A 22,682-nucleotide genomic window follows, 5' to 3' on the forward strand; every position below is an offset into this window, starting at 1 on the left:
CCCACAGTAAAAACCAACTATTGTCAGGATTATTTGAGACAGGAAGCAATTTTGTCCTTAGAATGTAAAATTCAGTTCTTGCATTGCCAAAGATCTATAAATCACCTCCAATGTCAAATGCTCAAACTCCTCCTTTAGTGCCAAAACTCAGCTATTCCCTGGATAGATGCCAATCTCAAGCTTTGGGAGCGGCTTCAACAACTGAATTTATGTTTCCAATATAAAAATGTATAGCATGTTCGAGTTTTAATCTTTAGCTACAACATAAAATAAGCCTGAGACAATGTCAAGGCACGCAACCATTTAATCTCATGGAATGGACTGCACTGATCCTGGAAAGGGCTTCCAGGGTCTAGTATGGACTCATCCCCCCTCCACATGTGCAGACATTTCAGACCTTAAGTGCAACATAAAGCATGAATCTCAAGAGGGATACAGCGTAAGACTAGATTTGGGATAGTTTTTACCTGCGTGCCACTAAATTATTCAGCTTTTGATTAGCAGGAAAAATATCCTGGTTGTACTATGGTGGAAGGAGTCCTTTAATGCCTTCATGGGATTCACTTGCCTATCACTTCAGGAAGATGCAGTTTTGACAGTACTACCATTCCTTCTCCATAGACTACATTTTTAAGTAAATCATATTCTGCATTAACCAAACTAAAGGTTTATTTTCCTTGAAGTTGTTCAAGGCTGTTACAGAAGACAGACCCTTGGTATGAAATGTACAACTTCTCCCAGTTCATACATCATTTGTACCTATCCCCAATGATTTGGTCCCAATGCTCACAGATACCAGACCAAAACATAGTATTTTCCCCAAACAACCTGAACTAACCTAAAATATTCACGTGGCTCACGATAAATCCCATTTTCCAAGCATTAGAAAAGAACCACGTCTGGATTGAAAAAAGCTCATCAAAAACCAGGCTCAAGCAAGAAACAGTAATTTTGCACAGACAGAGCCATAAAGACAAGAGCTCCCTTCAGTGAAAACCAGGGTGAGCTACCTTGCTTTTACTGCTTGGTACCTCAGTGTAAGTTCACATGTACAGGGACTTCCCACAAAACATAACACTGTAGCTTTATATCCTAAACTTAGCCTGCACATATCCATGTTCCAAACCTCTGCCCCAAAGACCTTTCCACATATGTGAGACTGCAATTTTTTAAGTGCCCACAATACTACCATCACTGGCAAAAGTTTAAGGCAGAAAAGATTTTAGAGAGGTAGGGAAAGCACAATAAAATACTGGACGTGGTTTGATCTGACCTATGTGGTTACCCAAAAGAAGGGGGGTGGGGGGTGGAGCAAAGACACAGGCCTCCTTTGCAAGGAGCACGATTAGTTTTAAAACAAATTTTATTTCATATCCAAGAGTTCTGGTAATCCTGGCCATGACAGCAAAGAGAAAAGGCAAGTAACCGGGAGGGTGTATCCTCTTCTGTTGCCCCAGCAAAACTTGCCAAATCTTACGAGTTTTAATCCCCAACTGGCTTAAAAGCATTGAAAGGCATGTAGCTTAAGTGCTTACAACTGTAAAGATAACTGTGCTTGGAAAGTTATGTTCTGATTTGGACCTCAGCTTTCTGTTCTCCTTCCCTCTTCCTAAATCTGTGAGCTCACCTGAAACAATATGCAGAGAAGTCTCTTCGGTCACTATCTTTCATCAGCTGCCTGGCACCCCTTTAAGATCTTCTTTTGTCACTTTGGTATGAGTTACCAGAACTCATCAGTCAGAGCCTCACATTTATGGATTCTAAACAATTCCATTCTATTAAAAACCCTTTGGTTTGATAAACTGGGTTAAAACAAGTAGAGAGATTTACATGTAACACAGAGCCTGTATGTCAGAACTGGAATTAGAAATCCTAGCATCCTTCCTTGGCTACCTAATCTATTTTATGAATCCAGACACAAGAGAGGGACCATTGAAGTGGGACCACATAAAAGCAAACAGGTTGATGATCTAATTGAATAGACAAATATGCCACTGCAAAAGATACGGTTTTTATATGCCTGCCAGTTCTTATGATCTGACAGGACTTGGCTGCTCGCTCCCAATACATCTAACAGCTGACTTAACAGAAGTCACTTACAAACAAACTCTTTAGAACAAAAACAATTTTAACAGTATAGACATTGCCATATGCTTACTTTTGGCAACTATGCTAGAGTAAGTCCAGAATTTACTATAAACTCACAATTCTCTCCTATCAGAAAATGTTTTTGCCTTAGCAAGACTGCTGTTGGGCAAAACTGTCTTTAGGTTTGAGCTACAATGTGGAGACACAGACGTGGTAGAAGAGAGGAGAGCAGTGGATATTGCCTACTCTGACTTAGTGAGGCTTTTGACACTGTCTCCTGTAAGATCCTCGTAGAGGAGCTGATGGAAGTATGAGCTGGATGAGGAGACAGTGAGGCGGCTTGAATGCTGTTTGAATAGCCGGGCCCAGAGAGTGCACCAGCACATGCTGGGGGCCAAGGGGCTGGAAAGCAGCTTGGCAGAAAAGGACCTAGGGGTCCTCGTGGACACCAAGTTGAACGTGAGCCAGCAATGTGCCCTTGGGACAAAGAAGGCTAATGGTAACCTGGGCTGCATTGGGAGGAATGTTCCCAGCAGATCAAGGGAGGTGATCCTTCCCCTCTATTCAGCACTGGTGAGGCCACACCTGGAGTACTGTGTCCATTTCTAGGCTCCCCAATACAAGAGAGACATGGACATAGTAGAGAGAGTCCAGCAAATGGCCATGAAGATGATGAAGGGACTGGAGCATCTCTCCTATGAGGAAAGGCTGAGAGAGCTGGGACTGTTCAGCCTGGAGAAGAGAAGGCTCAAGGGGATCTTATCAATGTATATAAATACCTGAACGGAGGGTACAAAGACGACGAAGCCAGACTCTTCTCAGTGGTGCCCAGTGACAGGACCAGAGGCAATGGGCACAAACCGAAACACAGGAGGTTCCCTCTGAACATCAGGAAACACTTTTTTTACGGTGAGAGTGACTGAGCACTGGCACAGGTTGCCCAGGGAGGTTGTAGAGTCTCCATTCTTGGAGATATTCAAAAGCTGTCTGGACATAGTCCTAGGCAACTGGCTGTAGGTGACCCTGACTGAGCAAGGGGGGGTTGGAGAAGATGACTTCCAGAAATCCATTCCAACCTCAACTATTCTGTGACAGATGTGTAACCACCCTTTTTCCAGCGGCTTGCTTGTCCATTCATAGATACGTAACAACCTCAGAGTAAAAACAAACAGAAAAAAATTCTAACATGACAAACCTCATACTGGGGAAATGCACATACTTTTAATATTCTCCTAAAAAATCACCCACTTCTAATTTCATACATTTCTTAATTATTTGAGTCCTTAATTATTTGAGTCTATCATGCACGGTATATTCTTCCTCGCTGCCTGATCTTTTCTCTCTCCTAGACTTACTGCCCAGCCACTGTTTACTGGTTCCATGATCTAGTGTTCAGCAGTTTTCTCATCCTGCTGATGACTTCAGACTTGAAATAGTTTCTCTTGTACCTTAATCAGTTTCACTATTCAGTACAGACAGTTTGAGTGATGTTACCCAAGCCAAATGAAATAATCTAGCATATTGCTCCACTTCTCATCATTCCTTCTTTTTGATGGCTCTAGGTTTCATAAGAAAGTTCAGTGAGTTAATTCAGCTCACTGATCCAGCAGAAAACTTTTTTTTTAATGGCTTTGTTTTCAAAAGTGAATTAGACTGCTCATGAAAAAGTCCAATCATCCAATTTACATCCAAGCTCGCTGGGGCTAAGCAACAGGTGCACTGAGCTGCTAATGATGAAAAACAGAGGAGTGAAGAAAAGTACAGCCCCTTCCCCTACCCTTCCATTGGTCATGACAAATCATTGGGTCAGTTCAAACCATTTCCTGTTATTTCACCCTTGAGTCAAGCTTCTTCATGTTAGTTTCAATCTCTTTACCATACAGAGATTGGACCTGGAAAGACAGAGCTGCCACATTTCTGTCTGGAATATCCTGAAGATAAACATAAAAGCATGCGCTGTGTAGATTGCCAGAGCACGTACAATAAATCCAACAATCTGTGGACACGTCAGGATTGCTCTTTGTACTACAAGCACACCATATACTTAATTTGCAAAAGCACAACATTTTTAAAATATGTCAGATTTATTATGATTATGCTGCAGAAATGTCTGGGATTTCTGAATGTCTTCTGCCCTCTCAGTTAATGGAGTGTAGTTCCAGCAGGGCAGCCAGACATCTGGAAATTCTGCACAAGTCTTAGAAGAACCCCCATGGTCCAGATGGGGGAGGGCGGGAAGGAAAAAAAGTGGACAGTCTGGGAACATATATATGACATACAGTAGTCATACCAAAGTTTACAGGGAGAGGCAGTATCTGTTATTAGATCAAACCTCTGGAAATAAGAGCTCCCACCACAATTTAGGCCACTACCTCTCCACAACCTACTCACGCTTCAAGGTTAAGTCTGAAAACTCCTGTTCCACAATTCTTTTTCAGGATGTGCTTCTGCTATCAACACCTTGAAACCATTGTGTTATATGATTAAAATTACGCACAGCCAGCCTCCTGACACAAATTAGAGAGAACTACTTAAGCATTTGACAATGCCAGAATTGTGATCTTAGGACAGCTTTTCCCCACACAGTCCTCCCACACTTTGCCATCTTCTGCCCCCAACTCTTCTCTCCTCCTCCCCTAAACCAGTTACTCACCATTCTTCACTAAAGAACTAATTTTTCCCTCCTGCTCACTCTCCAAATTATTAGCTATTCAAAATCAAGCTCTGCAATCTCCTGTCCTAATTAAATCAAAGGAAAGAGTAGTTCACATAAATAACATTTTCAAGATCTAGTTTTAGCTTCTAGATTTTGCAGCAAAGTTTCCAGTCCTGCTTCAGGGCCAGAAGGTTAAACATTTCTCAATGACGCAGGCTCCCTTAGCGAGAGAGTGATGAGGAAGTGGTCCAAAAAACCTCATTCTTCCCAGGCACTAAATCAACAACCACAGCAAACAGTGAGTGCCTCTCTCCGAGGAAAAACTGGGAGGAGTGGAGCAGTCTCTTATTATAAGCAGTCACTTAGTCTGCCACCATAATGCAAAAGCCCAGTACAAGGAGGAGAAGAAAACAAAGCATAACAAAAGAAAAGAAAAAAAAAAACCAAACCAACAGACATGAGATTGTGTGTAGTACGTTTAAAGTTGTATGGAAATCAAAATAAAATTTAAAAAAAAAACACAAACAACTTAAACTTTGTAGAATACTGCATTTCTGTTTAAAATTGCTATTCTTTTCTGGTCCATTTAGGTTGCTGGTAACTTTCTAGCTTAAACTTAAAGATGCTTTGACCTTGAAATGGGCTGAAATTTTCCTGCCCGAGAGACCACTTTTCATACACTACACTGTTCCAGACACTCACATGTTAGTCTCTGGATTTTCAAGATAAGACGAGCAATGGAGGTTTCTCCATAAGGAGCCTACTAATCTGGATCTTGTTCTTGCTTAGTTTGAGGTAACATGGGGTCAAAGGCGTACTGCAAAGTGTTATCTGTTTATTTCAGCTTTTAGTGAAAGAACATTGAAGGCTCTGAGCCTTGGGAGTGTTTTGCAATAAGTCAAGATCAAGGTACTTTCTGAAGAGCTTAACCAAAAGTTTTGGGAGTTTTAATTTTAACTGGTGGTACCTCAGTGTCAGATAGTAACTTTAATAAATCAAAACTACTCTATTTTTAAAAGGCATATATTTGAGTTGACATCAGTAAAGGCAAAATCCAAATTGCAAATATTTAAAGACATAGACAAGGAAAACCAGCTTCAATCAGAGTATCTTCAGCAGAAAAAAAAAAGGGGGGGGGAAATCTCATCAAGGTCACTTATTACAGGCTGATCAAGCCAGCTTGTGCTTCACTGGAAGCTGCAACTTCTTTATTTGGGATACACTCGTTTCTGAGACAAAACAATCAGGGCAAAGAAAATGGAAAAGACTACAAAGAACCATAAATACATGTCTCAACCTACTTCTCACCCTGGATAATTAAATAGGTTCCTAACCTGTTGGGATTCCAATGCTGTGCATAATGCCTAGGAAGTATCATTAATATTACTTAGAGGATCGGATTTAAAATAAGCATCATGATAGAAAGATACAAAAAAGTAATCAGCAGGTCACATTAGCAGACTCTACTTTAGCACTTGCCTACTTAAGGATATTGTAAGTGGATGCAGCTTCTTCTAGTGAAAATATTTCACCTGCATTAAGGTTTGCATCAGTTTAACTACAAAAAGCTATTTGGACTAAAAGACACTGACACACATGCTCATTTAATACTGAAAACTAGAAGATTTTTTAACCAAAGAGAGAAATTCTAGGACAGCTTTCCACTATGAGTTGCTGGCGAGTGAGAAATCTAACACTTTTAAAAACGGTGCTCAATAAAATTATGAAGGGGAGTATATGGCCTGATTACTTGCAACAGCAGGGGAGTGGGCTCTGTGACCCTGAAGGGTAATTCCAGTTCTGTTTCTTTATGACTCCTTACCTACTTAAACTATTGCTAAGTTACACAACATTCTTAAACCATACTAAGGTTAATCACAAAAGGGAGCTGTGCCAATGTAATTAAACTACTTTCCTATATTGATTCTGTTAGTAAAATTCTCTTGACAAAGAAATTGAGGGGAGGGGGAGGGCAATATTTCTTCCATTAAGATAAAGATTCTAGTTTCACCTCCATAAAGCAGGACCCATGTTTTCTTAGTCACAAATGAAAAAAAAAGTTCAGACCGCCTCAAGATAACCAGCTGAGGTTTCTCCATTTGAAAAGACAATTTGAAACAAGTGTCAGTCTCTTCTTGGAAGAACCCTAAGGTCAGAACAGCAGAGGGTGCTGTAAGTCTGAACTGAGGTGCATCAGCTCAGCAACAAGGAGCATCCAGATGCAACACTAAGCTGTAGGTGACCTCAGGTTTTGGGGTTTGGTTTTTTTGTGGCGATTTTTTGTTTGGGTTGGGGGGGGGGGGGGGTTGTGCTGCAGGAGTCATTTGAGACTGGTAAAACCAGATGGGAAACAGTTAAATACTAAAATTTATCTATGTCAGTTTCCACGTAACATCAAATAACAACATCAGAGACATTCCCAAAACCTCAACAGTTACCTATAATCCCCACCACTGATCTATACAGCTCTGGGCATACATTAGAGACTGATTCACATTGAACCTTAGATATATAAAAAAAATAAACATATTTTAATGCCTATAATCAAAATGTACACTGGACATGAATCCCATTATTACAAAAAAATATAATCCTGAGTCTAAACCCCAATGTAAATTTCTGCTATCACACAGGAATGGAAACTTGAGCACTTTGTTAAACATTAGTCATCTCTTAAATCTGGCAAACACTGGATAGCAAGGACTAACCAGGTAACTGGAAGACAGAACGGATGTGCGTCTGCACTGTATCCCTTTAGGCAAAGCATGCATGGTGTAATCATCATACCAGTTAAGAGAGACTCAGCATAACACATGTTCAGGTATTAATCCAGAACCTAAATTAGTGGCAGGCCACAAAGATGACTATGATCAGTCTGAGCCACAAAGATAACAATGATAGTCTGAGCCTGTTTAAATAATCATTAAGTAATTTTTATACAATCATGCCTAAAGACCCCAAATAAGAAGCTGATTTAAATAATTCTTTTTTACTTCATTTTGCTCATGCACTTGAACTATGTTCCTAAAGAAAGGTTGATTCATAGTCATCACGTAAATGAACAGGTAACTTACAGAATGTGATGACAGCAATTAAACAGGGCCCATTATACATAATGCATTAATTTCGCAGCAAGGAAGACTCTGCTTTGATTAAAGTTACAGCTTATAAAACCTGACATGAGTTTACATGCATTTTAAACTTTCATTTAGTTTTTAATAGCAATTGGTGAATGATACAAAAAAATGCAGTATGATGATGACAATCTTAGTATGTAGACTGGAAACTGGTTAAAATGCGCGCACACACCCCTCCCTTAAAGTTATTTCTCAATAGTTACATTTTAAAGTAAGCTGGAGCCATAAGAAAGGTTAGGAAACAAAGCAGTCGGTGAATAATTGTTTTGTGTCTACCACATCTTTGCTGTTTTAGAACAAATGCAGCCTGTGTGTGCCCTTGCAAGTTCATCTTAGTTCACAGAATGGATAAAGACAAAAAGCTGCCTGGGTGTTTTTTTCCTACTCCCTCTTTCTTAACCTGTAGTGTAACACTCGCTGCATAAAATGAATGAACAGAGTATTTTCAAAGCAGATAGAGAAAAAAATTACTATTTTTAAAAGGTAATTTAAGACTTCAACAAATACTTACTCCAAGTTTTAATAGATTTCCAGCACTTTCTTGTTTAAATTTAAAGTTGTCAGTAGAAATAGGTACTGCTCAACTTAGTGATTCTAATGAGTAGTCTTTATTGTAGACTGTCATTCTTGACCAAAAAAAAAGCATCCTTTATATATTTAGTTTCAGTATAATCCTTTAACTCTAGTTTGGCTAACACCACAACACAGTGATTTGATTACTCAATAGTTAATCACAGGGATAAAAGGCAGCAAAAGGTTATGTTCAAATCTTTCATGAATGGAATAACTCAGTAATGTGCAGCTTACAGTTGTGCACTCCTCATTCCATGTCTTATAACAGCCAACTCAGAACTTCATGCAGTTAGTAGCTCTGGCATAAAAATTTCCATATTTAAATCTGACTTCAGGAACGTCCCATTTGCTGCTTCGGAAAGAATTCCCACTGCATGATGACGATGAAGCTCACATAACTTTGTTCAGTCTTTGGATCACATGCAGGATTCTGGTTAAAAGCCAGTGAAGAGTCATTTTATCACTACTCAGAATATACACATCTCAGGGAGCTGTACGAGCAACCAGGGAACTCTTTACACTCCCCAGGAACTTGCTACCTAGATACAAAAGGTTACATTTCCAAATGCCATAGATTCCAAACTGAAATCAAAAGTTCTATTTTTAAAGTGGTGATGATGCAAACTATAAAGCTAGGAATGTTTTCCCCTCACCTCCACCCTCCATCCAAAACCAAAATCCTGATTGTGTTGATTCAAGAACTCATTGCAATCTTGAAATTCCAAGTTGGGGGGGGGGGGAGGGGGGAGAGAAAAAAGAAGAAGAAAAAAAAATAATTGGTATTTTAAGTTCTACTATTCAAACAAAATGAAATGCCAAAAACTAGAGGAAAAAATTCACAACTAGAAAAATCTCTTACTAGGAAATGAAAACAATAGTAAGGAAAAAATCCTATTAACAGGTGCTTGAAAAAGACAAGATGAAGTTAGAAGGCATTTTAGTGCATGAATGAGAGGTTATTCTTATGAGTACCAAAAGCCAGCATGAATTTAAACTTTACTTAAAACAGGAAAGAGACAAAACCAACCACAAAAACTGAAGCTCTGACATTTGTCACTCCTGAAAGAGCTGAAGATGGGGACACCTCCCTTCTATGAATACACAGACATGCTGTCTCCTTTCTTCCCATTAAAAGTAGTTTAGCAGCTGACATCCCTAAAGTACTTCAACTTAAATACTTTAAAGAGGGAAGAGAAAGAGCCTGGGAGCTGTGTTTTGAAAGAAAGAATGAATGTGATCAGCATCATTTGGTCCTAAGTTGAGTTTAATATATCCCTAATCAGCTAAAGTAGCTCAAAAATGCAACTTTTCCCCTGAAAATGATTAGTTTTACATTTGATTCAAGATGACACTAATTTTCAGCTGAAATGATTGTTCCTTTTTCAGAACCAGTTGGATACAAAGCAAATTAGACTAGAGAAGTCAAGTTTTATCCACTATAGAGAACTGAATTACTTCTATGCTCATTTACAGTGCTGACTTCAAAACACCACTTCTTTTGTTCTCTAAATATGCATGGAAAAAACCCTCTTGTTCATCTAAACCGCACTTCTAACAGTTTAGAACAACCTGCTTCTGGTTTGCATACCTGGCTTGATCTCTAATAGATTCTAAGATTTTTTTCAGCAAGTCAATGGAACAACATATCAAAACCCAAAGATGCTATCCAACAGATCACTCTATGTTGAAGAGATCTTCAGTTTTTTCAGCATACTCACAGAAGTAAATTAAGATTACACAGAGACAATTATTAATGCGCAACATATACCAAGACAGTGCAAACCACAATATAGTGCACAGAAACAAACCAATGCTACCCAGAACAGTAAATGAAGAAGGTTGTAAGTAGAGCAAAATTTAGGAGAAATGGAATTCATTAACAAAAGTAGCCATTTGGCAAAGTGCTAACATCCACTAATTCTGGCAATGCATTGTTAGACTCTAAGTGACCCTAAGTGGCCATAACTCTTACCTATCCATGCAAAACATCTGCAAAAAATGATCTGAAATTTAGGGTTTATCTATCTGGCTGATTGCACCTCTATATGTGTATTGCACACGCATTTCTGCCCAGCCACCTGCTAGAAGTCATGAAAAGAAACTTGTGAACAATAATAACTAAAATTAAAAAAGTGAAATTATCTTTGAAAGTTTGTATTTGCCATTTAAGCACAAAATTTGCATATAGAGGCCAGCAGCACACCTAAGACTCCTGAGATTTCCCTAACTTGCACGAGTCCCTCATATGGCTGTTGCAAAAAAGTTTGAAGTGTTACTGGATTGCAGATTGTGTCCAAAAAAGTATTCTTCTAGCACTCTTCCCTCTTCATAAAAAAAAAGAAAATAATATTCATGACTTATTCTTTCAGTGGGTCAAGCAGTCTGCTACTGAACAAAGCCAGGTCATATCAACAAACTATTCAGTCCATATCTTGACCGAACAGTGACCAACAGCAAAAGAATTTGCAAGATCTCCATATGGGATAATTAGGTAGTGACATGAAAAACACAAAGGCTTCAGGGGAACCAAAAAAGAGACTACATAGGGAGATTAAGTTGAAGTAGATAATGGGAAGGAGACAGCAAGCTTTTGGAATCAGCAAACAAATATAAAGAAAACAAATGAGTCATGCTGAGAGAGTCAAGGCAGCAAAAAGGACCAAGTGACTCTTAGAGAAAAATGCTAATGAGGGAGCTCCCACTGCTAAGAGCTTGGTATAGACCCGCACATCAGCTTCATTTTCAACAGAATGAAAACACGCAAACTGGCACGGGGCTGTTTCCAAAACTGTATTCTTGAATATGAATGTAGAATTTTGCCTTACTGTGTATGACCACTTTTTGAATGACTGGGTCAGTAATACTATAGTTCTTTGTCCTGGTTTCAGCTGGGATAGAGTGAATTTTCTTCTTAGTACCTGGTACAGTGCTGTGTTTTGGATTTAGTGTGAGAATAATGTTGATAACACACTGATGTTTTAGTTGTTGCTAAGTAGCGCTTATCCTAAGTTAAGGACTTTTCAGTTTCCCATGCTCTGCCAGCAAGCAGGTGTACAAGAAGCTGGGAGGGAGCACAGCCAGGACAGCTGACCCAAACTAGCCAAAGGGATATTCCATACCATAGAACATCATGCTCAGTATATAAACTGGGGGGAGTTGGCCGGGAGGGGTGGATCGCAGCTCAGGCATCAGTCAGCGGGTGGTAAGCAACTGCATTGTGCATCGCTTTTTTTTCCTTGAGTTTTATTTCTTTTTTTTCTTTTCCTTTTTTTGTTATCTTATTATAATATTTCATTATTATTATTATTGTTAGTATTATATTTTACTTTAGTTAAACTGTTCTTATCTCAACCCACGAGTTTTACCTTTTTTCCCATTTCTCCGCCCCATCCCACTGGAGGGGGGGAGGAGTGAGGGAGCAGCTGCGTGGTGCTTAGTTGCTGGCTGGGGTTAAACCATCACATTCTTCAAACAAGTAGTCCAATGAGATGTCAAATACAGCAGTTAAGTTTCTACTCTTATTTTCACAGTTTTTTCTGGGTCTACTGCCTTTTTGAAGTGTCTTTTCAGCCTGATTTTCACTTTTACTTTTTCTTCCTCAGCTGTCATCACTTGTATTGATTTTTTAGTCTTCTCTTTTTTCGGTCTGACAGCTGTGTTTAATTTTTTCTGGTTAATACAATGTGTACCTCACTAGTCATATTGTTCCTGCTTCACTTATGTTTTGTTCTGAAGAAATAGTCCCTCCCTGCTTAAGCTATTCTGCTCCCAGAATAGTAAAGTTCTATTCTCCCCCTCAGTTCTTTCTCTAAAATATTAAGAACGTTTTCTCATCTTTAGTATCAAAGGTGTTGCTTTTTATGTGCCCACCAACATGGAATACAAACATTATTTCTTATGTTAACTACGGCTTCAGATACTGTTACTTCTTGAGTGAACTCCCATTAGTACCCAAGCATTAAATAAGCACAGTCTTATGACCTGCATGCTTTAAGAAGGTTTGGTCTATGAAGTGCAAGCTGTGTAAGATCTATCAGGATAATTTATTTACCCAGCTTAGGCCATGATTCTCCTACTTCTTCAATGGCTGTTCAGAAACCTTGAGGAGTTGACTGGGACAACTGTTTCCAGCTTCCATCTTTCCAGTAGGGCTTCTGGAGATGAACATCAGGACCAAGAAGCCTTGAGAAGTTAAGTCTTTCCTCATTAGATGATTCTAGCTCTCAACAGAAAGGCGATCCAATTTCAGTCTCTAAAAAGTCTCAAGTAGTTTGCCCAACAGACAACCTAATTACCTCACTAAGCCAAATAACAGCAGCAACCAACAGCAGCTGAAGTCATTAAATATTAATTTTTTTTTAAATGTTGAACAATTTGGTCTCAGCATCAAGTAGCCATTTTCCTTATCTAGAAGCTCATAATACACTTCCATTATTCAAGACTGATCTTTAAAACTTACTATGCACATGGTTCCATCCTGTTGTCATACTTTATTTCCCCACCAATCTTGTGAATCCATTTACGTAAACATTTGCCTGCTTCTTGCTTAATATTTTTCCAGCAGTGGTTGATCCAGGAGAAAAAAGCTGCCACTGATGGAAGAGGTGCAATAAATCTGTATCCCTCATTAGGTAAACTAAGCTTGCCAGGAAATTGCCTCAACATTGCAGAACGCCACTTCATAATCTAGGACTAGGGTTAGCTGACTTAAGCGAAAGCTATATACAAGTACTTTTTAGTGGGAGAAACTCTCACGATAAGAATTAAATGCAAGCCTCAGGAGTTTTCATAATTTGGAAGAAACGAGAAACACAGCCACAAATAAAGTTTTTGAAAAAAGTAGTACTAATATGAAGGCTGTTTCCCTAATTTTAATAAGTCTTACTTTATTCTGTGAGTTTCCCCAGAATACCATGCACAAATTCAGTTACAAGAACTCTGAAATGTAAATTCCATGGCTCTTGTCTGCAAAAAAAATTACCATAATTAGAAAACCTATTAGAAACAAAACACATTGAGGTAAACATCTTTTTCAGGCCTTTATGTAACAACTGTCCTATCAAGAAAAAAAAATAATTTCTTTACAACAAAGACAGATTAGATACAGTCTTGCTATACACATCCTATTCAATACCAAACACCTTGCTAATGTCTAAATCCTACCTCCAAAATTCACAGACTGCAAGAGTATGACTAGAGGAATGATGTATTGTGTCCAAACACCCTTCTGAATTGAGACAAAAACTATGTATTCCATATAAAATGTAGTCCTGCCATAACACCTGTCTTGCCTTTCCTATCTACAAGAGGAGGTGCAAAAAATGCAGTTTGGTTCTCTAAACAACAAAGAATACAACCATATGTCAGAACTATAAAATAAAGGTCATAGATGAGATTTATAGACATACACAATCTTCACAGATATTTTACAAAACATAAGACTCTAAGTTATGGAAATCAATGCCGCAAATTCAGAAAAAAACCAGCCATTTCTGAAAAAAACTATATGAAACTATTAAGTTATTGTTTTACTTGTCTCTTTCCAAGTCACTACTTAAGGAAAAGAAAAAGCATTTAACTTTCAGAAACAGGTCTGTCTTGACACTTTTGGCATTATATATGTGCTGCTTTTCAGGCAATGCTGTACAAGAGATTAAAAGTACACAAATGCAAACCCAAACTCCTAAGCTACTACTAGTTTGCAGTCAGATCTTACCAAGGTTACAGTCAGTCTCTGTTCCCATCCATAGAACAAAGGTCATTCATATCTATACATATTTGTTAATTTTCATGACTAGAGAATGTTCTAAAGCCTCAGATAAAAATGCCCTACAGAAGTACACCATACTGCCATTAACAGATAATTCTCTCTCTAGCATGTCTTACACGTCAGAAGTGCAACTCTGTACATATCTAACCAGTAAGCACAGTATCACAAAAAGACCATAGTATTTACGACAAAATCATATAAACACAATACCATTTTCATTCTCAAGGAAACAGTCTTTCAAGATATAAAACAAGGATTGGGAAGTTTCAAAGCAGAAGTGTTTTTCCCAAAATATGCAATTTAAAATCTTGCCAAAGTATCACGAATATGTTTCATCGAAAAATAATTAACAGTAAAACCACATAAATCAGCCAAAAGCTAAACAAAGGAAATTTCTTTAGAACAAGTCCTAGATTTGACCGGGATTTTCTAATCTTCATGAGGAACTTAAATTTAACACTGGGGACCAACAAATGAACAGAAAGATAATTTTATCTCTGATGATGCTCTGAAGTGACCAGTATTTAACATCCAACTAGCATCCATCTGCAACCTGCACATGAAGTTACCACTGCTCTCTAATTTGTCTTTACTCAAAGTCACATAGTCTCCTGACACTCCCTATATAGTTCAGCGACCATGATTCACTAGCAAAATTTACCCATTGGATATGTTTGGGGTGATACCTGATTGGAGTGTTGTCATCTGCATTTCTGGTTCCAGCAGTGTCATGTTGATCCTTTTCTCAACAGTTACAATCCCTTAAAGACCTCTCTTTATAGATAGATAGATATAGATATGTTTAAAAAAAAAAAAAAAATCCAAGAGGACCTCTCAACTTTAATCGCGTTCAAAACTTGCAAGAAATTCTCATGCTTATATGATGAAAACTGTGCCTACTGAGAAAACTCAAGTCTTTCAACATGCAGTTCTCTGCTTATTCACTACAGGCAAGTTGGAACAGCCCAGAATCAAATTACTGCTAGAAGAAAAATGAATACTCAAAGGGGAACGCAAGATGTGTAGTTTGCAGAAGTACGGTCCGCCCCTTGATGCTCTGTAAGTAAAAGGGAGGGGGGAGGAAGGGGTCAGAGACACTAGAACTGGCAGTTTTTTCCCCTTTTAAAAGAGAAGGATGACGTCTTGGGTAGACTTTCAATCCCCTAAGGGGCTCTGCTGATGAGGCAATTTCATTCCAAGGACAAGGAGACCCAGTGTTAACATAAACATGCAGACATCCTCAGCTTTGAAACAACATGGCCAAAAACATATACATCCTGCTGACAGATCAGTCATTTTTCTTCAATCTTTACCAGTCCTTTTTCTTAATAATTGCACTATTCCCCTATCCCTATCAACTCCCCTTACTGACCACTAAACCTGAGCTACTGTAACAAAGGACTGGAACTTCTTCCAAATAGATGGTAGCATCTGTTTCTTAAAAACAAACAAACAAAACACCCTTTCTCCTTCAGACTTCTCCCATTGTGGATCACACCCTCCATCCAACCTGTCTAGAGGTTAAAAAAAAATTAAGCCATGTTTCCCACATCCAGATGATTAGTTTCAAATGATTTGGGATAGTGGACAAAACTTTTATAGTCAAATATTTCTTGAGTAAAAGATAAAAATAGAATTGTCTTTCCTCACTAGATGATTCTAGCTCCCAACAGAAAGGAAATTCAATTTCAGTCTCTAAAGAGTCTCAAGTAATTTGCCCAACAGATAATTTAATTATCTTAACAAACTAATTCCAACACTTCTGTCCCCAGAGCAGCTTTCTCTTATTCCCCATCTTTCCCCAAGGCTCATCGTCATTTCTCATTAGGTCATCTAAGTAAGTAACTGCATAAACTTGCACCAGGCCCAAAAATACATTGAGCTCTGCATCAAAGATACAGACCAATTTCTAGATTTAAAATCCCTTTGTAGCAAGTCAGAATCCCTCTCCTGCCACAGTAGTATTCATGAAGATGAGTAACTGGGTGTGCAAAACTGCTTTAACACTGTTTTCTGACCCCTCCAATCTTAAATAACTTCAGGGCTTCTTTAGCACTCAGATGCAAGAACTCCCCAACAGCTGCTCAACAGCTGAGAGAAGAGCATGGCAGGTTGTAGCAACATATCTTCCTTCCCCCACACAAACACATCTGGGGCTTCAAAGGAGGCAGCAGAAACTCATTTGGCAGCTTCAAACAATACAGGAATATCCCTTACAGTGATGATATTGTAGTATTTATCTGATTTCCATACTCCTTACATCAGTAGTGTGTTGTAAAAGGACAAGAATCAGCTCATTTGGGCCTTTCATATTCAAATGCCACCTATGCCCTCCTAGATTTGCAGCCAGACTAGGCAAAAACTGCAGGCCTAAATGTTCATTCTTACTGTGCAATCCTTATGGAAAGGAACTGCAGTGGTGCACTGTATCCCGAGAATTTAGAGACACTAGTGACAGAAATAAGTCACTTTAACACCTACCCTGAATATCCATATTCATCATAAATAAAGGAAACCATCAATTTTCAGCAGAATGTATGCTTATTTTTGTGGTGATGCGTGGAAATATAAGGGGAAGCAGGACGAGCAAAGTAGAAAGGAAATCCTTCCTACAGTGTCCAAGAACATCACTTAACTCCCTGAAGCATGTACACGTGCACTGTCAGTGACCATGAACAGACGAAATTTAAAGCATTAACCAGGATGTTGCTTATTTGACCAGCAAGGAAGATGAAGACTGCACTACTGAATGTCTTCAGACAGAGATTCCTTCGTTATACTTTGTGGTAATGTATTGATTGCAGCAGAGGGAGATTTATAGCCTGCAGAAGTGGCTGATAGTATCCCAATACAAATGAATTAAAGAAAACTTGAAATTTTCATGAGGAAAGCCACACATTACAGAAGCAGACTATCACCCAAAGATAGGATTCAGTTTGCTAAGTACTAGCAGCAATTGACTATTGTGAAATGGTGCAATCTTTCTTGCCTGAAGCAGCCACTCACTGTTTAAGTAGAACAGACTGAGAACCTTGCTGAATGGCATTCTCCCTTTAAAGAACCAGACTTCCTTTCCCCATTACTACCCTTAATACTTAAAACAGCAAAACCTGCAACAGAAGTCCTTGCTCACACAGACAAAACAGCTGCCCAGATCAGGGCCTGACTTATTTAGCAAGCAGTTTAAATTCATGAAAAGGAATGTTTTTTAAATAGCTATCAAATTATATGTCTAATGTTCATCCATCAGCCCTGAACCTTGAAACCTCAAAGGCAAACTGAAATAAGAGAGAAACTGGAAAGGAGAAACAGAAGGGAGAGGAATATTACAAACCAGTGATTGAAGGAGGGCATTAATTTTGTTAACTTGATCAGGAATAAAATAAAAACTGTGTTGAGAGCTAACTTGTTAAAGCCACCACATTAAAGCTGCCTTTGGCATTACTTCTTCCAGCTCAACTATTCCCCCATCACTATTTAAAAGTTTGTTTTAAATATTTCAAGAGATTACCACTTCTCAGCTGTTTAGTAGCTCCCACCAGTAACAGGCCAGTCATTTCTATCATGCTCTGAATCTCATAGCTCTATCAGAAACTTTCAGACAGCATGCTAAATTTATAGTCTCTTGGGACATAAAGTCTTTTAACACAAATCTATCCAAGATAGAATGGTTGTTTTTATTCTAACAACCATTCCCCTTACTCACACACAAGAGAAAACAGCAAGCCTCATTGGAATGTGTGTGAAGGACAGATCAGAGAAAGCTACATATTTCCTGTCTTGTTCCTTTTGTTACAATACAGACTTAATCTTCTTCACATGTAAGTTCTGGATGAGGCAGTAACCACCACTTGGTAATTAAATCTAACTTTGAGTCACGCTATTCCAGAAGTTGGATATACACTAGAACAAAAAACCAACCGAGAAGATAATTTCGGAAAAATCCTGTCTCTTTAAAACCCTTTATCAGGAACAAAATACCACCATTGTTGATAAGCAAACATGCCTAACTTCTTAAATGAGTTCACAAGTCACAATATTCACTTTTTAAAACAACAGTTTATGACATGATTTTAAGAACACATTATAAATGTTTTTAAAGTCACAATAGCAAGAAGACAGCTATAAAATCTGCAAAACCACCGTAATAAGTTATATTTGAAATAAGTCCTGAATCTGACTGCATTCAATGTAATGACAATCCAGGATGGGAAAGGGAAAGAAGGGGAGGGAGATAGGAATGTATAACCTAATACAAGAATTATAGGAGCAATCACCTACACAATTCTTTAAAATAAAATGAGGTGCCCTAATAAACATTTAAAATATTACTCCTGTCTTTTAACAGTAAATGGGCATGGGCATAGGCACATAGGCACTACATTAGCTCCTTCGAACCATTTAAAAAGTTCAACTCTGCAATTTGTGAGTACAATCACCAACAGCTTATGTGGCAACAATTAATCCCGTGCTTTGTACAGCACTCGGTCTTTACAGTAACAGGAGTACCTTCTGATACCTAAAGCACACGCTTGTTGTATGACTTCGAGTCATACTGAAATTCCACACATTCCAGCTAGTCTCTTCCCCTCCAGCACATATGGTAGTTTGTAGAAGGCAAGCATCCCAGATCAAGTAAGCCCCAAAAATTGACAAGCTGGTACAAGTTTTGTCCAAACCTGTAATCATAAAATGCAACAGTTCATTCAAAAGAATGTTACCTCATCTTAAACAAGCCTACAGTGAGAATAAACCAGGACTGTGCTAGGCTTCTAACACAATGTTTTTCATGACCTCTGGACAAAGATAACTATGAATTCATCTGGGGAAGATGGGTCAAGTGAGAGGGTCAATAAGCTAGTGGAGCAATTATCATAATTTCAAATGAAAGTTAAATAGAAGGATAACTTTGATCAGAAATGATCAAACTGCATAAGATTTGTATATTCATCACCTGTTTTTTCTCTTTTTTGTAACCACATTCATCAGAGACTTGCTCTAACCCTGCCCTAAGGGTTGGGAAAAGTTATCTTGGCATCTTAGTACAGCTGACTGAGAAAAATCAAGATACATTTAAGAGCTTCACATGACTCTAATGACCTTTTTTTGGCTTGTGTGGCAACAAATGAATCAGTCACAGGTAATCTTTCATTGTTAAAGAATGTTGAGGCCTTGATGAACATGGGTAAAAAAGGAGAAGGAATGTGAATTTTGGGTAGAAAATTCACTGTGAAGCACAAAGACAAATTAAATAACTACATCTTCAATGTTCCATTAAGTTTGATGTCTGAATAGAACCTCATAATTGTGTCAAAATATTTTACTAACACCTTACCACATAAGGTTTCCTTCCACTGAACTGACAAGAAATTGTTTCCTATCTATCTGTTATGTTCCAATACTTCACACATATCCTTAATAGCTTTTATTGCATTTTAATTTAGTGTAACTTAATAAAAACTATTCAGTCAAGATGTTTAAGGTCTTTACACCCATCTATCTAGGTGTACCTATCCTTGTAGGTACACACACCTACAAGGATAATGTGTAGCTGTGATAAGGGAGAAGAATATGAAGAGGAGTCTGGGTCTGAAACAAAACAAAACCAACAAGAAAAGCCCCAGAAACTGTCTCTTGCTGCTCTTCAGTTCTCTCAGAGCAGAAAAAAAAAAAAAACAAAAAAAAAAACGGAATTCGCTGTGCTAGGACATATGGCAGCATGTGCATAAAGGACTGCACTCCCAGTTCTCCCATGGGATACATAATTCCATGATGCTTCACATGCCAAAGAAATTTCTATTTTAACTCAGCTAATAGTTTATGTTCCAGAACCACAGCCTGAAATAACAAATTCACTACAAATCCATGTAATATTTTTCTACAGACATCTACAGATAAACAAAGTCTTCTGTAAGCAAAAGTTACACAAAGGGTTAACCTGTTAGAAGCGCTCGGCATAAGTAGTTAGTTCAGCTGTGAGTCAGCAATGCCTGTCTAGAACTGCAAACAGGAGACCCTTTGACACAGATAGGCAGCTTCCAGCAAGTCTCTTATTTACCATCTCCTCCCCTCCCACTGCCACTCAGCTTGAATCTTCCTCATACCTTGAATTTGGCAAGTTGTCACAGAAGCAGTTTCACTGCACAAGATATGCTTCCACAACCACTTTGGATTGCTCAAATGTTTAAGCAGATTGCCATCTCAACTGGCAGATCATCTCTAAAGGTTTTTTAACATGTTAGAAGCCAAGGGCACAACAACAAAGATACACCATATTTAAAAAAGGAGCTTTAGCAAGCTCAACAGCTGTGCAACCTCTACCCCAAGATAACTGAAAAGTTCCCATTTGAGGGAACAAGTTTATTAATTCAAAATGCATCAGCTATGTTTCTCAACAGCTCACTAAGCAAAGTTTCCTTTTATGCTGTGACAGTTTACAGATAACCATATTTCAACAGCACTTTTCAGTCCCACTATACTTTAATGAATGTATACACAAACAACACATAACAACATACTAGGAGAAAAGAGCATTGTATACCTCTGAAGATAAGGAATATTCAGGTAGTCTAGATCAGGGACTTTGGACTTTATGCCTTGTCTGAAAAACTGCACCTCCAGCAGTAAAATTCCCACTATTGTGCTGAGCCCTGATAAAGAATCAGCTCTGAAGAGACTCACCTAATGAGTCATTTCCGGGAATATCCTAATTTTCTTTGGCAAAAGGTATGGGCAGAGGTGTTCCTTTTAAAATACTTTTTAAACCCAACTCTATTTTACTTCTTCCAGTCAAGCAGATTTGCAGCCCACAATGATACAGCTTCAAGGTTGAGTCCATAAAAATAACATTATTCTGATAGAGGAAAACCATCTATTTCTGTAAAATATTCCCAACATACCGATTTTTAAACCTATCCCAACAACTGAATCATATAAAGACTCTTTCATTTCTGTAACAGAATATCCTTTCCTCTGACCATAGCAAATGCTGTTGTGTCCTGCTTGTATCCATTCAAAGTGCTGCAACAAGTTTCATTTTCCTAAAAAGGTACTCCTATCCGTTCCCAACACTAGTATCCCATTCCCTGTGGCATCAAGAATTAACTGCTTCTTCCCAATTCAGGACCCTTAATCATGTCTTATTCACTGAGAAGAGAAGAACCCTGCCTCCAGTAAATTCACCATGTCACCTTCAGGCGGCCAGCTGTCAAGTTTTGGAAACAAAGGCTTATATGCTTTTCCCATGCTGCCTTCAAGCCCTCTACCAGTTTCAAAACTACCTCAGTTAAGTTTCATTTGAAATCTGTCCTTACCTTCATAACTATAAAAAGCCCAAGTCTACCACTAGTTGAGATGTGTTGAGATCACAGTCTACCATGTTGACTAATACTCCAATTTCTTCCCTTTTATTTACCACCACCACCTTTACCTCCATCTGTTGTCTTTTACCTTATACTTAGAGGACTGCAAACATTAAGGATTAGAAGCTTTTTGTTCTGTTTTTGCAGTTTCTAGCTTCTCCATTTTTAAGGCCTGTAAACATGACTGAAATCACATAATGATGGTATAATGTATATGAATGAGGAAACTCTTTTTATCCTCTTAAAAAACAGTATTTTCGGTTGAAGTTAATTAATTCTTCCAACCAACAAAACACTGATACGCTGTTCAGAGAAGGGCATGCTCAGTTTCTGGAGGTAAAGAACCAGGCATGTCAAGTGAGGTATCCCTCCAATCCAAATTACTGTCCTGCAGTTCACATATTCTAAATCACTTTACCATAAGCATTATGTTCTGGCTATAAAGCCACTCCAAAGCTCCCCAGCATTTCCAATATAGTGTGCCATGCAACTCTATGTAATGCATACAACGCAACATATAAAGCCCAACACTGTAAGGCACCCAGGACTCAACCATGCTCAAATCCATAGTATCTTGCAGGTAAAGTTGATAGCTAGAATTCAGACTCTAGCACGGCCTTCATATTGCCTAGAGCCACCAACATATACCCCAGAGGGTAGAGTGAAGGGAGATCACCAAGAGGAATTCACAAACAGAAGCCACTACTTATCAAATGGTTTCATCAGTCTGTCACAGGATGGGGCTGAACGTACAAAGGCTTTCATGGCAGCCTGGTGATCCTGAGCTTCAGACAGTTCACATTCTTCCAAACCCAGGAATTCTGGTCACCAAGTGACCCTATATTTTGCCACTCCATTGTCACCCACCAAATGGTTAGAGGGATTCATACCATAGTTGTCTATAAGCTACCCACAACTTGAGAAACATAGGCAGCTCATTCTCACTCTAGGATTAGAAGGCCTACTGGGATATTTCATTTTTAACTCTAGGTCTTGTTCCTCCTTCTAACAAGTCTGACAGAACCTTTCAGACATTTGCAGTGAGAAAGTCGCTCACCCTGGGTAAGTGCAGACCAAGGTGGCAAAGAAAAATCTAC

At 38.6% G+C, this 22,682-nt stretch overlaps 1 protein-coding gene across 1 annotated transcript in view; it reads right to left on the bottom strand.

Moving 5' to 3' along the window:
• The window catches only part of MRTFA (myocardin related transcription factor A), a 94,840-nt gene that overhangs the window by 54,923 nt on the left and 17,235 nt on the right, over positions 1 to 22,682 (bottom strand).

This window comes from Gymnogyps californianus, chromosome 1, assembly GCF_018139145.2.
Source record: "Gymnogyps californianus isolate 813 chromosome 1, ASM1813914v2, whole genome shotgun sequence".
In the NCBI taxonomy this organism is placed as follows: Eukaryota; Metazoa; Chordata; class Aves; order Accipitriformes; family Cathartidae; genus Gymnogyps; species Gymnogyps californianus.